This window comes from Gymnoscopelus braueri, assembly GCF_963280865.1.
Source record: "Gymnoscopelus braueri genome assembly, chromosome: 21".
In the NCBI taxonomy this organism is placed as follows: Eukaryota; Metazoa; Chordata; class Actinopteri; order Myctophiformes; family Myctophidae; genus Gymnoscopelus; species Gymnoscopelus braueri.
The window spans coordinates 35481736-35507922 of NC_137623.1; positions in this window are offsets into that span (position 1 = coordinate 35481736).

Genomic DNA, 26187 nt, shown 5'->3' on the forward strand with positions numbered 1-26187 from the left:
TTTTTTTTTGGGCTACTTTAAAGTGTAGTTGCCTATTTGGGATTCCTGTCTAATGTTGTTTAAAACAGTGGTTCTCAAACAATTGCTTGTCTGTCAAGGACCGCCTAATTAATTTGTTTGCGGAACCCCATCTGAAAATCTTTTTTGCCAGGGACCTCCCATAAAATAATTGTGTATTTAAAATGTTTAAAAAACAGTCCACATTTGTAACTTTTTTTTTTAACCTGGTTGCTTATTTCTCTCGCAAAATGTGGCAACACTGCCGGAGACTCCAAGGGGTCCTTGAGGGGGTTCCAGCCAGGGGGTCACCAGGAAAATTAGATCATAGCATCAAATTCAGTTTCTCCTGCTTAACCCTATTTTATACTTCGGCTACACGTGTTGAACTGCGACACGTTGTGAGCTTGTAGATCGGCCATTCGTGGATCCTTGACGTGAAAATGTTTGCGAATCACTGCTCAAGAACAATAATTAGAAAAGTATTTGATGATGCAATGCAATGTGACAGGATACAATACAATATTTATTGTCGAGAGAGAGAGAGAGAGAGAGAGAGAGAGAGAGAGAGAGAGAGAGAGAGAGAGAGAGAGAGAGAGAGAGAGAGAGAGAGAGAGAGAGAGAGAGAGAGAGAGAGAGAGAGAGAGAGAGAGAGAGAGAGAGAGAGAGAGAGAGAGAGAGAGAGAGAGCAAGGTCAGCACAATAGCATGCATGCATCACACTCTTCTTAACATCTAACAGGAGCACCTATGAATTATGAATAGATAAAGCACTATTACAGCGGTCTGGTATGTTTAGCCCATTGACTATATGACTCACTGTATACTTGACATTACTGCTGAAAGGCAGAGTTTGTCATTGGATGCCTGTCATGTCAGTGTGTCATGGCAAACACCTTAACCTACTTCAGATAGGCAGTGGTGTAAAGTTACTATAACTAAGTACATTTACTCAAGTACTGTACAATTTCACTTCTACTCCACTACAGTGGAGTCAAATATTGTACTTTTACTTCACTACAATTATACTTCAGTTACTAGTTACTTTGCCGATATAAATTATTACATTATAAAACATACACTAACCACTTTAGCCCTATTTTATACCGAGGCTATTTTCAAACATTTTAGTACTTTTACTTTTGGTACTTTAAGTACATTCTGATACCAATACTTCTGTACTTTTACTCTCGCATTTTTTTAATTCCGGACTTCTAATTGTAACAGTACATCTACATTGCAGTATTGATACTTTTACTTAAGTAAAACATTTGAGTACTTTTTCCACCACTGCAGATAGGTAATCAAACACACTATGATTGTGTAGTTATTTATTATTTGAGTACTTTTTCCACCACTGCAGATAGGTAATCAAACACACTAACTATGATTGTGTAGTTATTTATTTTTGTCATAGTTGTACTGTTTCATTAAACCACATGAACCATATAGTGTCCCTATTCTGAGGCAAACATTCAGCAAAGACAGCACATGAAGAGAAAAAAAAAGAGGGGACCTAGTATAGAACCCTGGGGGGTTCCGGTCAACTAAGTATATAGGGTTTAAGTGGTTAAATTAATATTAAAGATTGATTTGGAAAGTCTAGGGGAAAATTGTCCCTGTAGCAAAATTCTAATTTCTATGGCTTATTAACTGGGCAATGATGTTTAGACAACTTTGACTCAATTAATCATGTTTGGTAACATTTTAATGGATTTTGGACAGGATGTGTGTGCAAACCATAAAAGCGTTAAACAGAAAAATGCTCCATGTTTATGTACGACATATGGCCAGAGCTGTGAATAGACGTGTATTGATGCTGGTATAGTCCTTTGGCTTTTGTTTAGTGAACAAAAAAAAGGACATAGATTGAGTGAATTCAGTTTGCAAGGCCGTCAAAAATATGCCAGCTCAATGGACAACACAACAGCATACAAAGCCAATGCATTTATTTACCATTTTCACTTGAGGGTTCACGTAACCGAGTATTTTCTAATAACAATGGCCGTCTGACGCGAGCAATGCGTAAAAGGAGTATGTTTTATTGAAACCGAAGCACTTCAGTTTGTTGTCGCTCAAGTAAGACCACTTAGGTGGAGGCTATTCAGTAATTAATTAATTTACTACTTACAGAAAAAAGCACTCAACAAGCGCTCAACATCCGCCCATGGTTCAGAGAAGGGTCCTTTTATAGCTCATTCTTCTGCCTACACATACGCCATGTCCTAGTATGAACGAATAGGGGAAGGGGATCAACGTCACGTGATGCATTTGTTTGGCACGAAAAACTGTCACCTATCCCGAATACGGGCCAAACAAAGGTGCTTTATTGGTCAAAAACCTGGACTCAAAGAATGCAGTCAAATCGATACTACGTCAGTGCAGTAAGGGAAGTGAATTCAAGGTCCAATAGTTGTTTCACAGCCCATTGAATGTACAGTAAGCACCCATTCTGCTATTTGGGATGTCAGGGTGGCTTTAGTGGGTATAGAGACCCTCCCATGGCCAGGAGGCCCCATTATTAGAGACTGAGAGCGGCCTCATGTTTAGTGGATAGAGACCATTCCATCATTTGCCAGGTGTAATCCTTAAAACAGCACATACAGTGTGGGTTCCGTCCTTGTGTTTTTGGGCAAGGCACTGAGCATACAGTATATACCTTCTCGCAAGTTCTCACAAGACAGGTGAATGTCTTATAAGATGAAATATGTCTAAAAATAACCCCCACCTGAGTAAAAAGTAGTTGTAAACACAGCTGAAAAATGCCCTTAACCCATTAAGACCTGAGGCCGATTCTACAAAATGTCTTCTAAATCCTAAATTTGTTTTTAAAAAAAAGTCGCTATATCAGTGGTTCTCAAACTTTGTCATGTCAAGGACCCCCAAAATGATATGAATTTAGCCGCGGACCCCCATCTCAAAATATTTCGCGTTAAAAGTATATATATTCAAAGATTTGAACACATTTTCACGATTTTTCAAAAATAGCAGATATACAAGCTCGTAGCGCGGCACTCGGTGCCGTGCTACGAGCTTGTAGATCTGCTATTTTTTGAATAGCCTAAGAAATCTTAAAATGACACAGATGCGTTCCTGGTCTGAATGGGTTAATTAAAAAACATATATTATACTGCTGCTGGAAAAGTAGAACAATTGTGACTATTTCCTTTGCAGCTCAGCTCTGGTGGATGGTGGTACCCAATGCTTTTGTTCCCCTGGGAATTGTTAAAACAGTGGGGCACATAGAGAATAACCGTACAGAATACACAGAGAAAGTGACCCTGTGCTTTAAAAAAATGGTCTGCAACACCGCCTGATTTTACCAGGTGCGGTGGACGGAGATACACAGATTTTATTTTATTTTTATCAGAGCGCTGCCTTAAGGCTAGGCTACACCTTAGACTCACAGTAATGCACATATCAGTCCTCACCGGCATACATTCTGCCGGAGGTGAAAGCAAGGGAGCGTCCGTTATTATGAATAGAGCATAACCACTGTAACAAGATACCGGATACCCTTCAGTGTGTGTGTGTGTGTGTGTGTGTGTGTGTGTGTGTGTGTGAGAGAGAGAGACAGTGCACGGTGGTGGGTGGGGCTACTTGACAATACTTCTTTGTACGTATACTTACGTCCTTTCCAGTGGAGCTTAACAAAAAAGACAGTGTAACACGATCCACTGACGGAGAGGTAGAGAGGAGACGAGGAAGATGCTGACCCGAGAGACAAGGAGAAGGAGACGGGCAGAAGCTATTAGACAGAGAGAGAGACATGCATGTATTTGCTTCTCACTCGTTTATTCTTATATTCTCCTGCTTAATATTCATCTTCCTCCTGTATCATCGTTGTAGTTAGTTATACAGTATCTATGTATCCTGTCACTGGCTCCTTTGATGGCCCAATACAGATGGATTATGCATGTAAATAATTAATATGCTCCCACTGCCATCTTGCCCAATTGTGAGTTTGCCACATTCTATGTTCAGGTAACTAGTTATTTACTGCAGTCCAGTTGATGTAAACAAACCTAAAGCATTATGACTTATTTATGGAATGACTGAAGGGGTGATGAGACCCCAGGATCGGTTTCGTGCTGGTATTTCGAGATCTCACCCCCCCCAATTTTGTCTTCTCATTTCTTTGTGTCATCACTTCCAATTCCACTTGTTTAATCTGTATCCTGTCTGAGTTCTCTATCCTGATTGGATAGAAGTGGTATCCCGACCTGTAAATGCATTTTCTGTTTAATAAAGTGCTGGAGAGACATGGAGACTCCTGTTACTGAACAAACACTCTATAGCAATGAGTATACTATCACAATATACAGCTATTTAACACTTATGTTAATCGAAGAAAATCACCTACCCTAGCTTCAATATAAAATGAGCAATTATTTTATTTATTTTGGTGATGAAACCCCCCTATAGTACACAAAAACAGATCTTTGGGTCCCGTATAGGGTAAGGAGCAATCTAAGAAACAGCAGAGGCACATCACACACCACGCAAGGAATGAACAGCGCAATTTCCCCCATTTAAATGGGGCACTCCATTATTGACGTGAGTACATGATTGGTTGGAGCTAAGACCGACCGGCGGTCTTCGGGCCACCAACTGAAACGTGTTGCCTGGCTGAACTGGCTCTGTGCATTTGTCATGTGCGATGCTACTTGGCTTAACACTGAGGATCTCGCTGCACATGCATGCCCAGAGGTTTGTCTCAGGCTGCCGTCCTCATTGCAGCCGCTTCTGCATTCACCCCCCCGATCCATCCACTCCTCAGCATTATGCATTTAGTTTGAATTGCCAACGATGGAGGATGTCTTTCTCACTCAGCTAGCCAACATGGCAGGCAGCCTCTTCAAAGACTGAGAGAGGTTCATCTTCTCATGGGCCCTGACAGGCTGAGGAATAATCACGCACGTACGCACGCACGCACGCACGCACGCACGCACGCACGCACGCACGCACGCACGCACGCACACAGTTTACACACATGTACGAACTCAAACTCAAACCCACTTTTGCTCCCCCATCTCCCATACACGCTCACCCGCACACACTCGCACACACACACTCTCGTGCGCACACACACATACACACACACACACATGCACACACACACACACACACACACACACACACACACACACACACACACACACACACACACACACAGGCAAGATAGAGAGAGATGTGGATAGAGCGGCTGTGAATATAATCCAGGTACTCACCCAAGTAGCTGCAATACTGTGTGTGTGTGTGTGTGTGTGTGTGTGTGTGTGTGTGTGTGTGTGTGTGTGTGTGTGTGTGTGTGTGTGTGTGTGTGTGTGTGTGTGTGTGTGTGTGTGTGTGTGTGTGTGTGTGTGTGTGTGTGTGCGTGCGCTGATGGGGGTAACAGGGCTGGACAGCTGCGGGTTAAGCTGTGGATCTTCTCCTCTGTCGACGCTGCTAAAGAGTTACAGAGTAACTCCTTTTCACAACGTAAGCCCTATACTAAAATCACGAAAGGAGACGATCTACAAGCTCGCAATTTGCGACGCCTTGTAGGCCCGATTTATACTTAATAGGGCAGTGGTTTTCAACCGTTTTCATATCAAGGCCCATTATTTATTCGGCATTTGAGCCACGGACCACCATTGGCTTGGTTCCAGGCTTAAAATAATTTATATAAATATTTGAATTACCTGCCTAATGATGGGTTTCTGTGTCCACAGCCCTTGTACGAGACACAGAGTAGAAATAAATGGTACCAGGGCGTCCCCAGCTAAATTAGTTAATATAGCGTCAGCATCATTTTAACCACTTTAACCATATTTTATATATACTTTGGCTATTCAAAAAATTGCAGATATACAAGCATGTAGCATTCAAAAATAGCAGTAACCACTGGCTTACACCATATATGTCTACAGTGGAGGTTGGCGACAACAGGGAACACAGTACACATGGGGGGAATTGCCAATAACTATGGCCATATCTGTATCCGTCACATGTACAACTCGTGCCGCACCAGGGGTCCTTGGAGGGGTACCAGGGGGTCCCCAGCAAAATTAGTTAATATGGTGTCACAATTATTTTAACCACTTTAACCATATCTTATAGTTTGGCTCTTCAAAAATATATATCGTGAAAACGTATGCAAATATTTGAATAAATATATATTTTTAAAGCCAACATTTGTAACTCAAATCTTTGCTTCTGGGGGTCCCTGGAACAAAACATTTTGAGATGGGGGTCCGCGGCCAAATACATATCATTTTGGGGGTCCTTCACATGAAAAAGTTTGAGAACCACTGCTGTACTCAATCTGAATGATGTCAAAATCCATACAAATCGTAGCTTTTGTGTGACTATGACCATTGGTGAATGTTGCAGTGTTTTTCTTTCTTTTACAACAAGGCCAAAGCACACAACAGCATTAATGCCAGACAAAGCACTCACACACTGTCTCCTACGTCTTGCTCTGAAGGATGCCGGGCTTAGAGCGGAGTGCATGTGAGCACGAGGGAGCCTTCACTTCTTCGACCCGCGGCCTTGTGTACGGTGGTGTTGTACGCTGGTGCACGCCAGGCTAAGCTTCAACACTGCAACCCGAGGCCAGAGAGGATGGCAGAAAGGAAAAGTGTGTGTGTGTGTGATGAGAGAGAAAAACATTGGACAGAGGCGTTTTGTTACATCTCTAATTACAGGGCACTGTGCGTTTGCCTTTTTCAAATGAGTGATCTCCGGAGACAGACGGACTAATAACGCCCCGGTATACTTTGTTGTGCGCGGGCGTTGCACACCCCAAAAATAGCAGATTTACAAGATAGTTGATTTTCCCTTTTTCAGTGTGCAACACCCACGTGCAACTGTGTAAGTATACACGAATCCACGGAGCGCTGCACTGTAGGTGGCGCAATCATTGCTGCGGTGTCAGTCAGCTTGCTGCTGCGGTTCTGTCCGTCCGTTAGCAGAGCAGCCATAAACTAGCCTACTGGCACCTGACGTAGGTGGTTCGTCCCGATTTTCTGTACATTTTTGGAAAGTTAGTGTTAGTAAAAGTTATTAAAAAGCAGGTCAAAGAGTAACGTGAGGAGTCAGTGACTGCAGCTGACTGACACCGCGGCAGCAGCTGACTGAGTCTGACACCGCAGCAATGGTTGCGCGCAGGGCAGCGCTCCGTGGATTCGTGTATAAATCAGGCTATTCTCTCTTCCTCTCCCCCCCCTCTCTCTCTCTCTCTCTCTCGCTCTCCCCCCCCCCCTCTCTCTCTCTCTCTCTCTCTCTCTCTCTCTCTCTCTCTCACTCACACTGTCAGTCAGTCAGATATTCTTCTTGTGTCTGTCACATGACAAGGTCTGACCTTCATGTCGCCGGGATTCAGCCTCCTCTCTGAAATGGACATTGGGATGAATGAAGGGAGGGTTACTTAATAACTCTGGTGTTATAAGAATGTGTGTGTGTGTGTGTGTGTGTGTGTGTGTGTGTGTGTGTGTGTGTGTGTGTGTGTGTGTGTGTGTGTGTGTGTGTGTGTGTGTGTGTGTGTGCCCCTGCCTGAGTTTATACCCGTTTGTTTGTATAAATTACAAACCGAGCTGCCGCTTGTTGCGTTGTGTAGGGAGTTTTGTGTGTGTGTTTGCCTGTGGGAGTGTGTGTGTGCATGCATGCAGCGCCATTGTTTGCACACATTTGTAAGAATAATAAACCAAGTTGTCACCCATTACTGTGTGTGTGTGTGTGTGTGCGTGAGCGTGCACGTGCACAAGCTTAAGTCATGAAGTGAATCTGGGAGAGTAAGATGGAAAATGTTCTGCCCATACAAAGTAAAAAAATATCTCTCTTTCGCTCTCTCTCTCTTTCTTTCTCTCTTTCTTGCTCTCCCAGGTCCCTCATCCTTCATTTGTCTCTCTGTTTTCCATATTAGACTCTCACATTCACTCTGACACTCTCTATCTCTCCCTCTCTCTACACCGCCTGTTTCTCTTCTCTCGCTCCCTGTCTCCTATTCTTTGTTTTCTCTCACTCCCTTCGCCTCGCTCACCCTGTTCTCTCTTCTTCTTCTCTGTCGTGTCCTCCCTCCCTCCTTCTCGCTCAAAATCTGAGATGTAGTATTGATGATCGTTTATTATTCCAGCGGTCTATCCAAGACATTCTCTGTATTATCATAAGTATGTTTAGAACCACATTTGCAGTTCAAGCCATTTATATTTATGATAGAGCTGCTGTTTGTGATGAAGTGGCTTCCAAAGGGAGTATTGGTATCTGGTTTGAGCAAATACAGCACCGCACCGCTCGTTGTGTTTATTCCATTTTCTTTGTATATTGATATATTCATTATGTAAACACGAAATGGACTGTTTTGGGCATTTCCTGCTGAGAGCAGTTTTTCGGGGCAGAGTTAAACACCTCACCTTATGTCACGCTCAGATGAGTCTCAGTCAATGCATTCTGGTGTGGAATGACCATTCCACACCAGTCTTCTGATGCTATATATCTGCCCTAGAGTGCATTGCCATCTTTTGGCTAAAAGAAATCTTTCACTGCCTTCAGTGGACCCCCCTCCATATTGTCCGTGTGTGGGGGAGGGGAGAGGGGGCGAAGCTTAGCAAACGGTCTGTTGAGTTAGTTGGAGAGCCCAACAGAGCTGGAGGCATCACTGGCGTGAAAGAAAACCCAGGCCAGTATAATGGTTGGCAAGGGTTTTACTGCTGGACACTGCAGGCCTTGCATGTTTTGGGCTTGAACCTGTGATATTTGTATTGATTAAATATAACTAGACCATAGTACCGTCGGGGGGATATGAGCAGCCAAATTGCGTCATCGTCCGCTTGTTTCACGGATGGACTGCTTGTTTCACGGATGTGGCAACACTGGCGCCTTTTGCACACACATGATTTGGCAACCCGGGAGCCAGCGAACACAAAAACGCTAATAAACGGCGGGCTTCGCTGTTCCGTGCACATGGTGATGGTCAATGGCTGTGTGCAAATGCAGATCAATTGCTCCAGCCACTGAGGAGAACCGGGCAGAAGAGATTTTGATGATAGGATGATGACTAATTTAACTTCTCTCTCTGCTAAGATCTTCCAACTTAACAACTCTATTTTGGGCAAGTCTTTATAGGCAAAAATGTAAGAAAAATAAATGTTGGCAGGAGGCGTGAGGAGAGAGGCAGCAGGTAACTAGGTAACCGAGCTGGCTTCTTTAACCTCTGGGCCACCGTAGCCTCCTACTTGGCTGGAGGCCATCAACCCCTACCATTATACAGACACTGTCAGGCGTGGTTGAACGCGGCAAGCCTATCCTCCATGTCTCATGAGAATGTATATTTTTAAAGGGATATGTATAGTCTGTGTCAACCGCATGTCGAGCACTGTGCCTCCCAGCACTAAAGGAGAGGTACTGTATGTGTGTGTGTGTCAGTACCGATGTCCATATCTCCCTGCAGCAATGTCACCAAGACATATTCCTGCAGACTTATCATTCTTGGCAAATAAAGTGCCTGAGCTGATTGTGATTCTGATAAAGATTGACATTTCCCATCCGCCGATGATAATCTTTTGTGTCATTTTGACCTCATGGCCATTTTGCCTTCCATGTCAACTCTATGCATATACTTGTGGAGGTGTCACATTATCGAGGTATATGGGTTGGGGGGGGGGGACTGCTGGGGGTCTCAGAAATGTCAAAATTCGGTCGGTTACGTCAACGACCGTTGCTCTTGCCGCGGGAGCACCGCCTGCTTTTCTGACTTATCCCCCTTTAGTTCTCAGAGTGGAAATTAGTCCGTTTTTCCTAATGCGATTAAAAAAAAACAAAAAAAACAAGATGAAATCATCCCATAGCCGTCCGGTGCGCAAATGGCTCTCTTTTTTTTTTTCGTTGAGAAATTGGGCTTTTTTGCATGCCTACAATTAGGCTTTGCCGCGGTGCCGAGCACAGCGGTACGACCATTAGAGCAGTTATAAAGAGACAATTTCAGATGAGTCTGTCTCCGAGCCCCCTAGGTTCCAACCCCAGTGTAGCGTTAATGGGAAAGTAATTAGATCAGCTGGAGAAACAGGTGCCAAACTGTACTCTTTATTGAGCAACATGCTTTCCTCTCCCCCCCACACACACACTCTCCTATCTGTTCTTTCACCTTTCCTCTTGCATGCTGTTTGGAAGTTGAATGCCGCTAATCCCTTAATCAGGCCATGTGCTTGAGGGGCCAGCAGCACACATGGGGGTCTTGCACTCATGCACTCACGTATTGGCATAAAGAGTAAACACAAGCCTCTTATCTCCCGCCCACCATATTAATGTTGTTGTAGGTACTTCCTTGGCCTACTGGATGTGCGCGTGGAAAAGTTTGCCACTGATGCTCAGTCCAGCGGTTTCCGAGATTAGCTGTGTGTGCGCGCGCGCACACACACACACACACACACACACACACACACACACACACACATGCACACACACACACACACACACACACACACACACACACACACACACACACACACACACACACACACACACACACACACACACAGACACACAGACACACAGACAGAGATATACTGTAAACAGACAGGGGCGAAAACATAATCAACATACTTATCCAACATACTGAGATAAGGTGTGAGGGAAGTGCTGTTTCAGTCAGTTACGCAAAAAAAAAAACATTTGTTGATTTAACTCAGAGTGAAATCAGTTCGTCATGTAATCTGGGATGTGCTCTGATACACCCGTCAATCAACAAGCAATGCGATGTGTTAGTAACCTCAGAGCAGCCACGTTTTCCTTTCCTCCCTCCCACGTTGTTTAATTATTCAAATAGATTCCTGGCCAGCTTAAAATGCTGCTTCATTTCTATTCTACCCATTAATTAGTATAGCATTCTTGTACTGTCGCCGGTTTTGAAGCCGTTCATGATTAGACGGCTACAAAACAAACCGGAATGGACCATTTAGGATTTGATCTCAGGCTTGTACAGTACATGTGGGTCTGGATGGAGAGTCTTAGGAGTCTACTCCAAAGAAAGCATTTTTGAGCTGCCAGTGCCTTTCTTGCCAATGCATTTCTATGGTAAAGACGTGCTAGCTCTCCACACTCACTGAACATTACATGGCCCCGGACTATATGGCCACATATATTGGACCTATGACAATGCAATTTGCACTTGTGCTATTTTGCACTTTTAGGTAGTTTAGATCTTCTATATAGATTGTTTAATTATTTAAGCAGCTTAATAATGAATTGCATTTTTATAGCGCTTTTCCAAGTGCTCAATGCGCTTTACAATGTTTCATTCATTCATACGGGGGGGGGGGGGCATTGGGAGGTGGAGCGGCGAACAGTCGACGCCAGCGTCCCCACTTTTCCCACAATCACACACCAATGGTGTCAAGCTAGCGCCGACCGAATCATTGGAGGCAATGTAGGGTTCAGTGCCTTGCCCAAGGACACTTCGACATGTGGACAGGAGGAGCCGGGATTCGAACCGCCGACCCACGGATCATTGGACGACCTGCTCTACCTCCTGAGCCACAACCGCCCAAGCTTAGTTTTAACATAGATCAATTTTGACACTGAGTCTTTAACGCTGTACTCCTGAGACTGTAGCTGCTGTGTTGGTGTGGTTAGCGCACAATGGATTTCACGTGCCTTTACTTGACAATAAAGTTGAACCTTGAACGTCTTCCCAGCCTCACACATTGTGTTTCAGCGCTCTCAGCATCCATTGTTTCTGGGCACCTTGAGAATTGGCACTGAGTTTTTGTATTTCTTACGCCCACCTGTTAGCTCTCCTGCTGGATACGGCTGCTGGCTTGACCCGCCTGGAACTCTCCAACTAGCTTATAATAATGGCAATACATTATTAGGTCTGCTGCCGTTACGAACATACAACTCCACCATGAATATATTGCAAATAAGATATAATTAAAAAAAAAAATAGCAGATATACAAGCTCATAGCGCGGCACCGAGTGCCGCACTATGAGCTTGTAGATCTGGTATTTTTGGGGGAAAAAAAGGTTGGAAATCTTTTAATATATTTTTAAAGCTAACATTTGTAACTCAAATCTTTGCTTCTGGGGGTCCCTGGAACTAAATATTTTGAGATGGGGGTCCGCGGCCAAATACATATAATTTTGGGGGTCCTTGACATGAAAACGTTTGAGAACCACTTATAGCAACATAGGCCTAAGTGTTTCAGAAAACTGTTAGTATTTAGAAGACATTTGTAGAATCGGCCTCAGGTCTTAATGGGTTTTGTAATAATATAGGTTTAATATACTGTTCTTGTTGAACTGATAAACAGTGCAACAAGCCTCTCCTATGCAGAGGATTTGAGCGACAAGCACACAAGCGGCAAACATTGAGCGGAAACATAGCCACGTTTGATCCACAGTGAAGACTGAGGTGTATGCCCAACACGACCACCAAGTCAGGAGGCAACGTTTATGAATCAAGCCAATATTCCGCTGTTGCTTTTCATCTGTGAGCCTCAGCAATGTCCCCCTGACTCATCTCAGAAGGATAGCCGCCCCCCCCCCCCCCCCCCCCCCCCCTCATCACCGGACCCTCCTGCCCTGGTATCACTCCAGCTCCTCTGTTTAGGCTGTTGCTTTTTTTTGTTGTTTACATTTAGCTGGAGAGGTAAATGGAAACTTTCTGCATTGCTGCTAGCGGCTTTGAAACAAGCACTACAGCTTTTCCATGCTGCGATAAGCCAGGTTTCAGGGATAGAGAGGCAGGGAATGTTGTCCGTATAACCATTTAAGTGCCTATTTCATACTAGTCTTATAGTTGGTGTTTCAAAAACAGCTTAAATCACCAATCTACAAGGTCGGCAAGATCGGCTTTTTTTTTTGTTGCTATATTTGACCATTTTCACCTAATACCTTTAATGCCGTGGTTTTCAAAGTGGGGTTCTTGGGGGGGGGGGGGGGGGTATACAAGCACGCAGCATCACTTTGTGCTGCGCTGTGAGCTTGTACATCTGCTATTTTTGAACATTTTTAGAAACATCTTGAAAGGGTTTGAAAAATGTTGAATCATTTTGATTTTTTAAACACAAATCCTCACTTCTGGTGGTCCCTGGCACAAAACATGTTTTTTTCAGATGGGGGTCCGCGGACAAATATATATCATTTTGGGGCTCCTTGACACGAAAAAGTGTGAGAACCACTGCCCGAGTGTCCCTATTCTGGGCCCTATTATTCTCCACTGGAAACTAAAGTCATCCGATTTTCAATGAACAGGTTAATGTTGAAACTCATGATGATACTTTGTTTGTGGGTCCACAGGTGTTTCTGCTGGGACGGGAACACAGTTCTGTCAGGGGGACGTTCTGGGGACCTCTTTATCTGGGACCTGCTCAGCAACACAGTGACCAACAAGATCCCTGGACATTCAGGTACGGCAATGTTTTGCTATTTTTGACAATTTTCACCTAATACCTTTAATCTAGTGGTTCTCAAAGTAGGGTCTGGGGACCCCCAGGGGTCCTTGGGGGAGGGGTGGTTCCAGGGGGTCTACAGCTAAATGTGTTAGTAGAGCATCACAATCATTTTAACTCATTGACTGCCACTGACGACTCGTCAATTGGCCCGAGGCAGACACTGTCATTGACGAGTAGGACGAGTGGTATGTTTTCAGTGGTTTTCCACTAGATGGCGCTGTTCGCTAGCCTGGGAGTCACCATTTGACTGGCAGAGAAGCAAAGCAGCAGCAAATCACGTGATCGCAAAAAAAAAACAGCCAAACAAACTTGGAAAACAAATATTTTTCTCTGTTTCTGATGCTTTTTGGCAAAAACAACCTAGAGACGTTAGCACTTGATAACGGCAGTTGTACCATCAGAGTACCTCCCTGGTACCACAGGAGCACCACCAAGTACCTGTGGTCGCACCTTTCACACCTTTTTTTAAGAGGTGTTATTGCATGCAGTGTGGCCGATCGGCCACGATGTGGCGCATGTGAGTCCATGAACCCTACAGTACTTTATTAGCAACAGGGGAAGGGTGAATGCATTTCAAAGTGATTGTTATTTTTTTTTTTTGGAAACATAGAAAATAATGCAGAAACAATGTATTATTCTTGGTGCCTCAAGGTGGAATTGAACTCACCAACATTTGTAATAATGAGTATTCTAATGTATTCTAATTCCAAAGTCCCCAGGACAGGAAAAAAATCAATAAAATCAAAAAATTCAGTCAACAATTAGAAGTTGTAATCACTTCTTGGCAGTTGTAAATATAGGCCTAGATAGGCCTATTTAAAATCGTAAACAGGATTGGTTTGATTTTTGGATTGGATGATTGCAAAAGAGATTGTTTCTTTATAAACAACTATGTTTATCACATTAAACCATATTAGACAAACCAAACACATAAAAACATGTTCTTAGTACCCCAAGCTGGAATTGAACCCTGATCTCCCACTTGAAAGGCCACTCTCACAACCCTCTACACTCAATTCAACTGCCCAAAACTATTGAACGGATTATCCCAAGCGCTCGCTTTCCCCCCCCCCCGATTCTCCGAGACCCCCCTACGTCTTTTGAGGCGATCACCGGGTGGATCGTTGTGAAGATTAATATTCTATGATTTTTCAAAGGTTAGTAAAAAACGCGGCCAAATACATATCAATGGTGGGGGTCCTTGACATGAAAAAGTTTGAGAACCACTGACTTTAATGACGTGGCCACAAAAGGGCCACCAGGTTAGAAGTGGATAATCCCCCCCCCCCCCCCATATGGTGAACCTTTTGTAGCTGCCTGTGATCAGTGGATCGGCTTGGAACCACAAACACACACTAACAAAGGAGACATTTATCCTGTGTCTGTGTTTGTTACCGGTTAGACACGGCTGCTGCGTCTGTAACGCATACCCCCCCCTCCTCCCCTCTCTCTCTCTCTCTCTCTCTCTCTCTCTCTCTCTCTCTCTCTCTCTCTCTCTCTCTCTCACATACCACAGGTGTAATGGAGCATGCTCCTCCCCCCTCTTCCTAATTGTTATTCTAGTGACTCCAGGAGGAGCAGGGTGGCACTGACTTCACCTCCCAGACAAAAAAAAAACCCTGCTGTTTTCTTATGCTAGACCTTTAAGTAAACACTGAGGATTTAGATTTTTTAAAAGGTCAAGAATGACTGATTTATGAACTTTTTTGCGCATTATGTCTGGTCTGGTAGGGATGGGACGGTTAAAGGGTTAACCTTTTTAAAGGGCTAGACCACTTTGGTAGAAGTTTGGGTTGTGTAGTTACCTTGCCGTGTTATAACTCCGAAGGTGGGCAAGAAATCAAAAAGCTCTTTTAACCAGTAAACGAGCACTGATTCTGACAATTTAGAACAGGGGTATTCAACTAGATTAGGCAGGGGGCCACAATTGTAAAATGACTTGAAGTTGGGGGCCACAAGACCGTGTTCGTGGTTAACCATATGACCGGTTGTTGTGTGTGCTATATAGGACACAACAACGGACATATGTCCATTATGATAACTTATTAGGGACTGCTTCATATTGCATGGTCCCTGGAATGGAAGTGTCATTGAGAGTAGTGGAGGCAGGCTGGCAAGGCGAAGTGTTTACATGAAGGACACAAGCTAATATGATGTGTTTCAAGTACCATGAGTTGAGCGTCAGACCATTATTCAGCCCAGGACGCTATTAAGGATGAAATGAATCGTACTGTATAAAACCTACACGTGGATGAAGATGTAGGAGATGGAAGATGGACAAAATCCACTCAAAACTATATGGATGCAGAAGGACAATTCTGTCTTTGGTGTAATGGACAACAGCCACTCAAAACTCAGAAATATATCTACAAAATCTAGTTAGTACCCAGACGTGCTACATATTAGGAAATACACACTGCCCAGAGTGGTGGATGGTCTCCATAATTAACTCACCAACGAATACATTTACCCACATTTGGGTTCTTGTGCAGATGTACAGATTTTCTTTTTTTAATATTACCGTATACTGTTTAGACTGATGATAGGTTATTGGTTTACCGATGATCCTAGATTACTTCTATGCATTAATGTATTACCTCATGTTTACCTTTGCTTACTGTAAATCCCTCTGGATTAAGAGTATCTGCTAAATGCCTACATTGTAAATTGGAATATGGAATGTGTTCCAGGGGCCAAATGAAAGCTCAGCTGGGGGCCCGCGGGCCACCAGTTGAATATCATATATAATATATAGATATAGAACATCACCAAACTATTTTTTATTTATTTTTATAAACAAATGTCAACTTCCAGTCGATGAAGTATATTATATATTATAGATGAAGTATATTATAGGATATTGATATTATATATTATATATGATATTCAACTGGTGGCCCGCTTTCATTTGGCCCCTGGAACACATTCCATATTCCAATTTACAATGTCGGCATTGAGCAGATGCTCTTAATCCAGAGGGATTGTAACATGTATTTGCCTCTTCTCTTGGCCAGTGCACACTCGTAAAAGAGACTATGGTCTCAATGTGATTTTACTGGTTAAATAAAGGTTACGTAAATAGGGTTCAAGTGGTTGAGGGTTGTTTGTACAAAGAACCTCGGTCTGAAAGGTACTTTCTGGAAGCACAAATGGTTCTATGGCAGTGGTTTTCAACCATTGGTCCGGGGACCACCAGTGGTCCTTGAAGGGGTTCCAGGTGGTCCCCAGCTAAATGATAGTGTTGGTAACCAAATGGACCCTTATAGATCTTTAACTCTTGTTAAACATCTGCATTACATAATTAAAGAATTGTTATTTTGATCAGCGTTTTCCTGTTATCTCTCCTATGGTACCACATCAATACAGCATGGAATTGTGGATAAAATCGTATCCAACGATAATAAAATATTCTAAGTTTTGGGTCTGAGAGTCTAAATCTCATCAAACGGTGGTCCGTGGCTCAAATGCCGAATAAATAATGCACCTTGATATGAAAAGGGTTCAAAACCACTGTTCTATGGCAACCAGTTTCGGTTCCAGTTGGCACCTTTTATCTTTCGGTGTGTTTAGGGAGGACAGGAGTCTGTGTCCTTTCCAGAGGGAGCTTATCCAACTGAAACTCAGGAGGAGAAAAAAAAAGAAGTCTGTGTCGAGAGTTGAACCAGGCTTTGGTACTTTCCCATAAACTCTGACACTGCATCTTATCATCGTAGCTAAATCAGACACCGGTGTATAGAACGTTACATTTCATTAGGAAAGGAAAAGTCACCCTTCATTATTTCCGCTGCCCTATTTATGCTTTGCTTTGTTGATTGTGTGTAAATAATTAAGCTGAAATAACATTCCAGACCTCGGTTGCATTCATAATTCAGGAACAGTTCATGTTCTGTTTCATTAATTTGTTTTGGTTGGTTTCTTGCACTGATTAGAACGAATGTGGACCCCCTGCCCCCCCGATGTGGGTTGCTCTTATTTATTTTTATCCCCCCCCCCCCCCCGCTTACTTCAGAAGTTACCAGGTATTTTTGCTGCGTCTCAGACGTTGTATAGCAAAGCATGTCATAGCAGCATAAACACAGGTTCGAATAAAGACAGACATAGAGAGCAGTCAGTGGCGGTTATGGGACTTATGACAGGGGTGGGGGATAAATAACTGCGGCGAGCGCCTTTGCGTTCCGGAGGTTTTTGTCTAGCCCTGCTCATCTTTCTGTGTTTTTTTTTTGTTGCATTTGTATGCGTTGTCTCCTAGAGCAGTGGTTCTCAAGCTGTGGGTCGGGGTCCCCCAAATGATGTTGATGGGTCCCCAGATGATTTAATGTGCAACATTTTTTTCTCACTCAACAGCTACAGAATAAGGGTGTTTGCACATTTTGTAAAGTGACAATTTAAGGACTTTTAAAAGTGCTTGTCAGGGTTGGAAAAAGTTTGGGAACCACTGTCCTAGAGTGAGGAGAGACATGCGTGACAAGACGGGGTTCGGATTCAACGCCGTGTCCTCGCACTCACAAGGAGCATATGGTGTGTGTCATGCGCCTCCTCAGCCCCATAGCACTGCTGATCCGAGACACACACACACACACACACACACACACACACACACACACACACACACACACACACACACACACACTTCAGCTCAGTTCCCCACACTTTCATCACGAAGGCAGAGCCCCTGCCTATCCCCACCGGAATCCCCGCATCAAACAGCAGAGGGAGCCTATAGGTCAGTGTTTCTCAAACTTTTTCATGTCAAGGAACCCCAAATTGATGTGTATTTGGCCGCGGACCGCCATCTGAAAAGTTTTTGTGCCAGGGACCCGCAGAAGAGAAGATTTATGGGGGGAAAAAATCTAAATTATTCATTTTTTCCCCCCCAAAAAGTATATTTTAACAAAATTCAAAAATAGCAGATGAACGCTGGGAGCTTGTACATCTACTATTTTTGAATAGCCAACATATAAATGGATAAAGCGGTTAAAATGGTTGTGATGCTATGTTAACTACTTTTGCTGGGGAACCCCAAAATGTGTCTAGGTGCAGAACATGACCTTTGATAGAAGAGCAGGGAGACAAAATACAACCACCCCAATGGTATAAGTGACATTGTATTAACATACTCTACCATACAGAATGGACAAAGTAAAACAATAAGTTACATAGTCCCGCTTTAAGTACAGTACTTGAGTAAATGTACTTTAGTTATACTATCCACCACTGAGAAAGAGAAAATGGTGAAAAGGTCGGCAGGAGAACAAGGGGGGGGGGTAGGGAGGGGGGTTCTCGGGGGACAGGAAATGAAGGGCACACAGTAAAGCATGTAAGACCTAGAAGACACAACGGTTGAGGCAGTTAATGTCATGGTTCACTGTCTTCGACCCCCCCACCCCCTCAACCCCCCCCCCCCCCCCCACCTTCCCCCGCATGCCAACACCATGTGTCACAATTAAGGCCAAACATCATATCCTGTCCTCTTACCAATTACCGTTAAAAGGTTACCGCCTCAACTGTTAACCTGCCTTCTGTACGCAACCCCTGTTCCAACCTCCAGGAATTCATCTGGTATACCCCCCACTGTATGAGTGGACATAAATATTGTTGACGGGCAGAAACCTTTTTTTTTTTTGTAAATTAACGCCCTACTTGATCATACTACAGCAGCGTCACACAAAAATGTAGTCGATCTGCTACTTTTGCATTGCATTTGAATCCTGAAAAGTATATATATATTTTTTTTTACATTTGAGGTTTCAACCCGACAGAGACGATATCCTGTCCTCTTACCAATTACCTTAAAGGTTACCGCCTCAACTGTTAACCTGCCGTCTGTACGCAACCCTGTTCCAACCTCCAGGAATGCATCTGGTAGCAAAATGGCCGTGTCGGTATGGTCAATAACATCCCGTTTTAATTTTCCTTTTAGTTTTACAACCTCTGGCCCTTTTTATGAAAAGGCTCGGCCGCGCACGCGCGGGGGGGGGGGGGGGGGACTTTGTACTATAGCACTTCTTTGTATCAGCACTTGCTCTGCTCAGTGACACTTTTGATCTTGGGCAGAAGAAGGAGAGAGGTGCACTTTTGGAGATGACCTTAGATCAGTGGTCCCCACATTATTTTCGGGGGGGGGGGGGGTCCCCAGATGACAGTGAAGTTACAAGGACTTTTAAGACCTTTTTAATACCTAAAACCTAAGACCATTACTGCATCAAAAGTAATCAACAAACTATATAAAAACTGGTCAAACATTGGCCAAATTGTCAAATAATATAAGAAAGAGGCAAAGCTTTTGAAAATAGCCAATCTACAAACTCACAACGCCTCACAATGCAAGGCGTTGTGAGCTTGTAGATCTGCTATTTTCACTATATTTATTTGTGGAACTGAGTTAAACTAAATGTAATGCCTCAACTCGTACAATTCCAAGTGCTTGTCAGGGTGGGGGGTCCCCAGTTCAAATAGGGTTATTTTGGGGGTCCCCAGTTCAAATATGATTATTTTGGGGGGTCACCAGTTCATTTTATTGCGGCCTGAAAAGGTTGAGAACCACTGCCTTAGATGACATGGAAGGTGTGCTCTCACTCTCTCTCCCTCCTCTGAAATTCAACTCTTTCATGCTATCATGCCCTTTGTAAATGTGGTTACGTGATGACTATAAGAACAGGTCAGATGGTAAGTGGGCTATAATTGTTTTCCCGGGGGCTGGAACTTTCTAATTGTTTTTTATCCATCAAGAACTGTACATTTGCGACTGCTTATTGTTATCAAGGTTCTAATGTTAGCTTGCCGAACTCTGAACTTTATAGGAGCGTGAGCGCAGTAGCAGTGTGAGAGTGATTCTTGAGAGGGTGACTCATGCCTGGAGAAAATGTGTAACCATTAACAGCCTGCAAAATTGTCTTTCCAATCAAGTCCTGCGTCCTTTTTTTTCAGGGTAAGGCCTATTATATGTGTTCAATAAATGTCAGAATACGCCACGGCTCTCTGAGCCATATAACCCTTGACCTTATGCGCGAGGACATGCTGTCCGCGAAAGCAGCCGTATCCCTATAACGTTCGATATTACTTCCGCGAAACCAAAGTGCAGTAATATGCAGAACACAACTGTATCCAATCTATTTCTACGCTGTGTCTAAGCCATTGTGATGGAAACCCCCCCCACCCCCACCCACCCACACACATACACAAGGGACTTGTTTTCCTGACTTCCCTCCACCCTAAAACAGACACAGAGAGGCCCCCCTTAGATAAGCCCCATACGTTCAATTTGTTCTGCCAATTTACTACCTTCCCTCCTTCCACAGTGATGGAAGGCAACTGCTCAATGAGCTGGAATGCCACCCTACTGCAGTGGTGGAAAAAGTACTAAATTTTCTTACTTAAGTAAAAGTATCAGTACCTCAATCTAGAAATACTCTGTTAAAAGTAAGTAAAAGTCCGGAATTCTAAATTTACTTGAAAAAAAGTACAAAAGTACTGGTATCAAAATGTACTTAAAGTAACAAAAGTAGAAAGTACTCATTATGCAGAATGTCCCGTTTCACAAGGTATCATATGTATAAAATGTATTAAAATCTTTTGAAAATAGCAGATCTAAAAGCAAAGCTTGAAGATCAGCTATTTTCAAATAGTATGCATAGGGCTGAAGTGGTTAATGTATGTTTTCAATCGAAATCTACAAAGTAATTTTCAATCAAAATCTACAAAGTAACTAGTAACTAAAGCTTTCAAATAATTATAGTTGAGTAAAAGTACAATATTTGCCTCTGAGATGTAGTGGAGTAGAATTATTGAAAATTGGAAACACTCCAATAAAGTAAAAGTACCTCAACATTGTATTGTACTTAAGTTCAGTACTTGAGTACATGTACTTAGTTACTTTACACCACTGCCCCACTGCCTCCTCTCAACAAAGGAGAAAAAGAACCCCCGTGCCTTGTTTTAGTTTTTATTCTGGGGATCCAGTCAACCATTCGCTGACAGATTGGCCGGGGCGACTAACCAGTCATCTCTTCAAAGAGACAAAAGAGAGTTTTGAGGTGGGTGGGTGAGGAGGGTAGGAGCGTATAGGAGGGAGAGAGAGGGGGGGTGTGGTGGGTTCACAAGGTGATGGCGGCGGTGGGGGGGCGGCTGCTAGCGAAAGAAGAAGAAGAATGACCTGCCAAATGAGAAAGAAAGACATATTGAAAGAGACAAGAGAGAGTGAGGAAGAGAAAAGAAAAGAAAAGGGGAAAAACCGTATTGAACGGGACAGAGAACAACCTTTTGACCATCTGGCTTGACAGGGTGTCAACAGGCTGCGTGTGTATTTTTCGGGACCAATCATCCTGTCAGAGAGATGAAGGGGAGTGAGAGGAGCTGCAGAGTGGTGAAAAATGGAACAGTGTCTATAGGACAACAGTTATATAGGGTATACTGTGTGCTGTTTAACACATTAACTGCCAGGAATTAATTAATCAGCCTCTGCCAGTGTTTTTACTAATCTTTCGAGACCCACAGACTTTTTTTTTCAATAATTTTTTTCAATAACGATATTTGGGGGGAAAGACGAGGGTCTCTTTTTTCATCAAAAAAAAAAAAAATTGTAACCGCGATCTTCCATTCTTTAGTTATCGGCAGTTGAATATGGCTTGTTTTTACCAAAAACGCAATCTGGGAAAAGAAATCAGAGATACATTTATTTTTATAAATCTGATTTAAACGTTAGACTGGACGGGCTGGATTTTGTTTTTGATCACGTTATTTCCGGTTGTATTCTTCTTCGGGAGTCCTAGGATCACTGACAGGTTGCGGAAGAGCGCTCTCTATCGTAATCACTGACATCACCAAATGACGTCTATAGACATCAATGGCAGTGAAGCGTTGGATTTGAAATGACACTGGCAGTCAATGTGTTAATATGTTGTCGCTGTCGGGCAGAAACCTCTCATCTCCATAGATTAACTTTTTGTGTTTTTTCGTAAATTACTACAGCGTCTCACAAAAGCATCACAAGTAGCAGATCGGCAAGCTCGAAACCGCAACGCATTCCGAGCTTGTAGATCTGCTACTATTGCTCGTTTTTAAATTTGAATCCTGAAAAGTACGTTTTTGGACATATGAGGTTTCCACCCCGACAGAGACGATATCAAGTCCCTGGATCCAGAAGTGTTCATCTTCAGATATGGATTATGTATTCAATGCGACTACTATTCAACACTGTATGGAAATGCCCGCATGCAGTGAGGCTACGATGCGTATCGTCTTTCCCTTATATGGAGATGAGTTCTGAAATTGTAAGTCATCGTAGCTGTGCCAGAGCCTTGTATTAGAGAGTTGCGTCACCTCAGGGGGGCAGAAAACAGCACCGGTCACGTGGTTCATGTAAACTCGAAATAGTGACAAACGCTCATAGACTCCAGTGCAGTCCGTAAACTTCCGGGCTTTGTCACTATTCGCCAATAGAAGGCTCTGTAGAAGACTGGCCCGATGAAGTGAACAGAGGTAAACATAAATGTAATTTACTGTAGGAACGTTTCGTGTAATGAATGAACCAGCGGCCTGGAACTGTTCTGCTGCTGCTATAATCTATCCTAATTTTCTATTTAAACGTGGTTGACTACTTGTTTCCAGTGCGATGAGAATCACGAGGGAAAACTCTGAGATGATCTCAGTATGCTTCCGCTGTACCGTATTAATCCTCCAAAATGCCCTAAATGAAACTCCGCTCTGTTTTCTTCTGATGAGCCCTCTCTCCTCCGCGCAAAAAAAACAGGGATCAGATAGCCGTGACCACAGCTAATCTCCTTATTGCGTGCTCCATTTGTGCGCGTGCACCGGTGCACACCTTCCCTTCCGACGTCCTTTCTCTGCAATTTGGAAAGCCCTAATAGCTTTGACTTCGACCGGGTGCTGGCAGTGAAATACAGTATAATGCGGTTTTGAGTTTCGTTCCTCTTTATGCCCATAAATCGCTCTTACGGATCAGAGCCGGCCCTCTTTGACATGCATTAGGGTAGTCGGGGAGGGGGGGTGTGCTTCTGCAAGCGTGAGAGTGAAGGTGAGTGCAACTCCAGCACCACTCCCCCACTCCCCCCTCAGCTCAGCCCATTTGCTTTTTTCTGCGTTTTCTACTTCGCTGATCAAGGACCTGTTCCTCTCGTCCTCCTTACCCCCTCCCCCCTGACACCCCCCCCCCCCCCCCCCCGGCCTGCTGGCCACTTAATTCTCTTGCAGGAGAGATGAAATGAGTGGCTTTTTGTAGTGCGCTCGAGAGCCTTTTGCCTCCTCGAGGCCGCCTTGCGATTGACTTCACCCCTACTCTTCCCTCCTCCATCTCCCACAACTCTCTCTCTCTCTCTTTTTTTTCCTATAGTGGTAACATGATGGACAAATGATTAGTCTTTTTCCCCCCTTTTCTCCCAATTGAGTTGTCAATTCAACCTTTTTCCCCCCAGCTCCTACTATATACACTCACCGGCCCACTTTATCAGGCACACTAGTCCAACTGCACTGCAATTTCTAATCATGCCAATTAAATGGCATCAACTCAATGCAACTGAACATAACCTCAAATAAACTCAAATAACCACTTGTTACAACCGAGGTATATAAGAGCATCTCCACAGCAGCTGAAGACCACACCAGGTGCCACTCCTGTCAGCTAAGAGAACAGGATATACACAGGCTCATCAGTGGTGGAAAGTAAATTTACTCAAGTACTGACGCGTTGTGAGCTTGTAGATCTGAAAACTTGTGAAATGGGACCTTCTGCATAATGAGTACTTTTGGTACTTTAAGTATATTTTGATGCCAATACTTTTGTACTTTCACTCAAGTTGATTTTGAATACCGAACTTGTACAAACGTTGCTGTGACATTCGGATTGGTAGGGTCAGAATGTGGCATCTACAACATGAAGGAATGGACCCAGCCTGCCTTGTATCACCGTTTCACCGTTTCAATTCACGTTGAAAGTCACTTAAATCACCTTTCTTCCCCATTCTGATCTGCAGCAGATCATCTTGACAATGTGTGCATGCCTAAATGCATTGAGTTGCCGCCACGTAATTGGCTGATTTAGACATTTGTGTTATAACTTGCAGATGGACTAGTGTGGCTGATAAAGTGGCCGGTGAGTGCATATTACCACACAGTATACTGTACTATACTAAATCACACTTTCCGTTACCATGAGGTCCAATACGATGACCATCAGTGATATTATTTATGTGATTTCATAAGCAGATATCATGACATATCGATATAGCAAAAAACATGCTGGTTGATTATTGTTTCCATATCACCCAGCCTTAATGTTAACATCTCATAACCTGTATCTCTTGGTCTCCCTTCCTATATCAGCTTTTCTCACTGAGTGCGCCTTCCTTTGGCTCACATGCCTTTTGTCTCCCTGTAATTCTTCTGTCTGTCTATCTTAACTTTTCTCTGCATCTTCTCCGGCTCTTCTACCCTCTCTACTATAAGTTCTCTGTTGCTGGAATCACCATGGAGCGCCATAGGCAGGCTGCCCCACTGATTCTAGCGAAAGGGGACGAATGGTCCTTTAGCCTGATTGGCTCCCCAAGCTACATGACACTGGTGGGGGTGGGGGGGTTGGTGCTGAGGGGTGTGTGAGGGGTTATGCAGACAGCTCAGCGAGAGAGAGAGCGTGTGTGGTGAGATTGTGAGAGAGAGAGCAGTGACAGGATAGTAAAGGCAGGGAAAGAGAGAGATAAAGGGGGAAGAACAGAGAGATTGTGAAAGCAAGAGAGGGGGGAAACTTCACAAAGGGGACAGCGTGGACTCAGGTGACTTTATGGAAACTAATGCACCGCAGGCAGCTCCTTTCTTAACTTTTACAAGGGACATTTTAGTGGGTGTGTGTGTGGTGGGAAAAACGAGATAGACTAAGAGAGGGAAGAGACACGTGCGCTTCTCAACGGGACAGAGAAGAAGAAAAGGGAGAGGGAAAGGGAAAAAGGTAAGGCTTGCGTTTTATTGTATTTCATTATTCTATATTTTTCTATTTACTGACTTGCATCCAGTATTCAGTGAAGATTTTATAAGACAGTAGTGCTAATGAGAAATGCCTGCAGTATCTGTCTTTCAAACCACAAAACGAGGGGGGGACTGGTGAATGTGATTGCGTGGTGCCTTGGGGGGGGTTTTGGCAGCTACCTGAGTAACTTAGAGCGGAGTGAGACATAAAGTGCCCAGATGAATAAGACATGAGGTTGGCATACTCTGTCTGTGCGGGCGCACAAATCAATAGTCCTCTCCTTGCTAATTACAAAACCGTGACAAACGCGCTCGTGTAGACAATATGTTCCGTGGACTGGCTGTCAAAAGCACAGGTGTGGTGTTTTTAAACCCGAGAGTTATTTGCTCAGTTAGACAAGGGGGTGCCAGCGGCGCGTTGGCAAAAAAGTTGTTGGTATTTTTAGTTGTTGTTTTATTTTACGCTCTCTTCTGAGCTCAAGGCATGCCATCAATTCCCGGCACGTCAGTGCTGTCGCTGATTCAAACAAGCCTTGCCAAAATTAAGAGAATGTCTATATCTTGCCATTTAAGAGAGTTTGTATTTTGGCATTCAGATCCACATTCCTCAGCCACAAGCCAAGCTTTTTCTCAAGATGAGGACAAGATTCAGTTCGTTTTTCTTTGTTTGTTTATTTATTTATTTCAAAGCCATATCGGTCTTGTAAGTCGATGCCGGCAAATAACAGATTGACAACCAAGTGGTGCTGCCAAAGGAGTTTTTTTTTCAGGCTAATAGGCTATTATC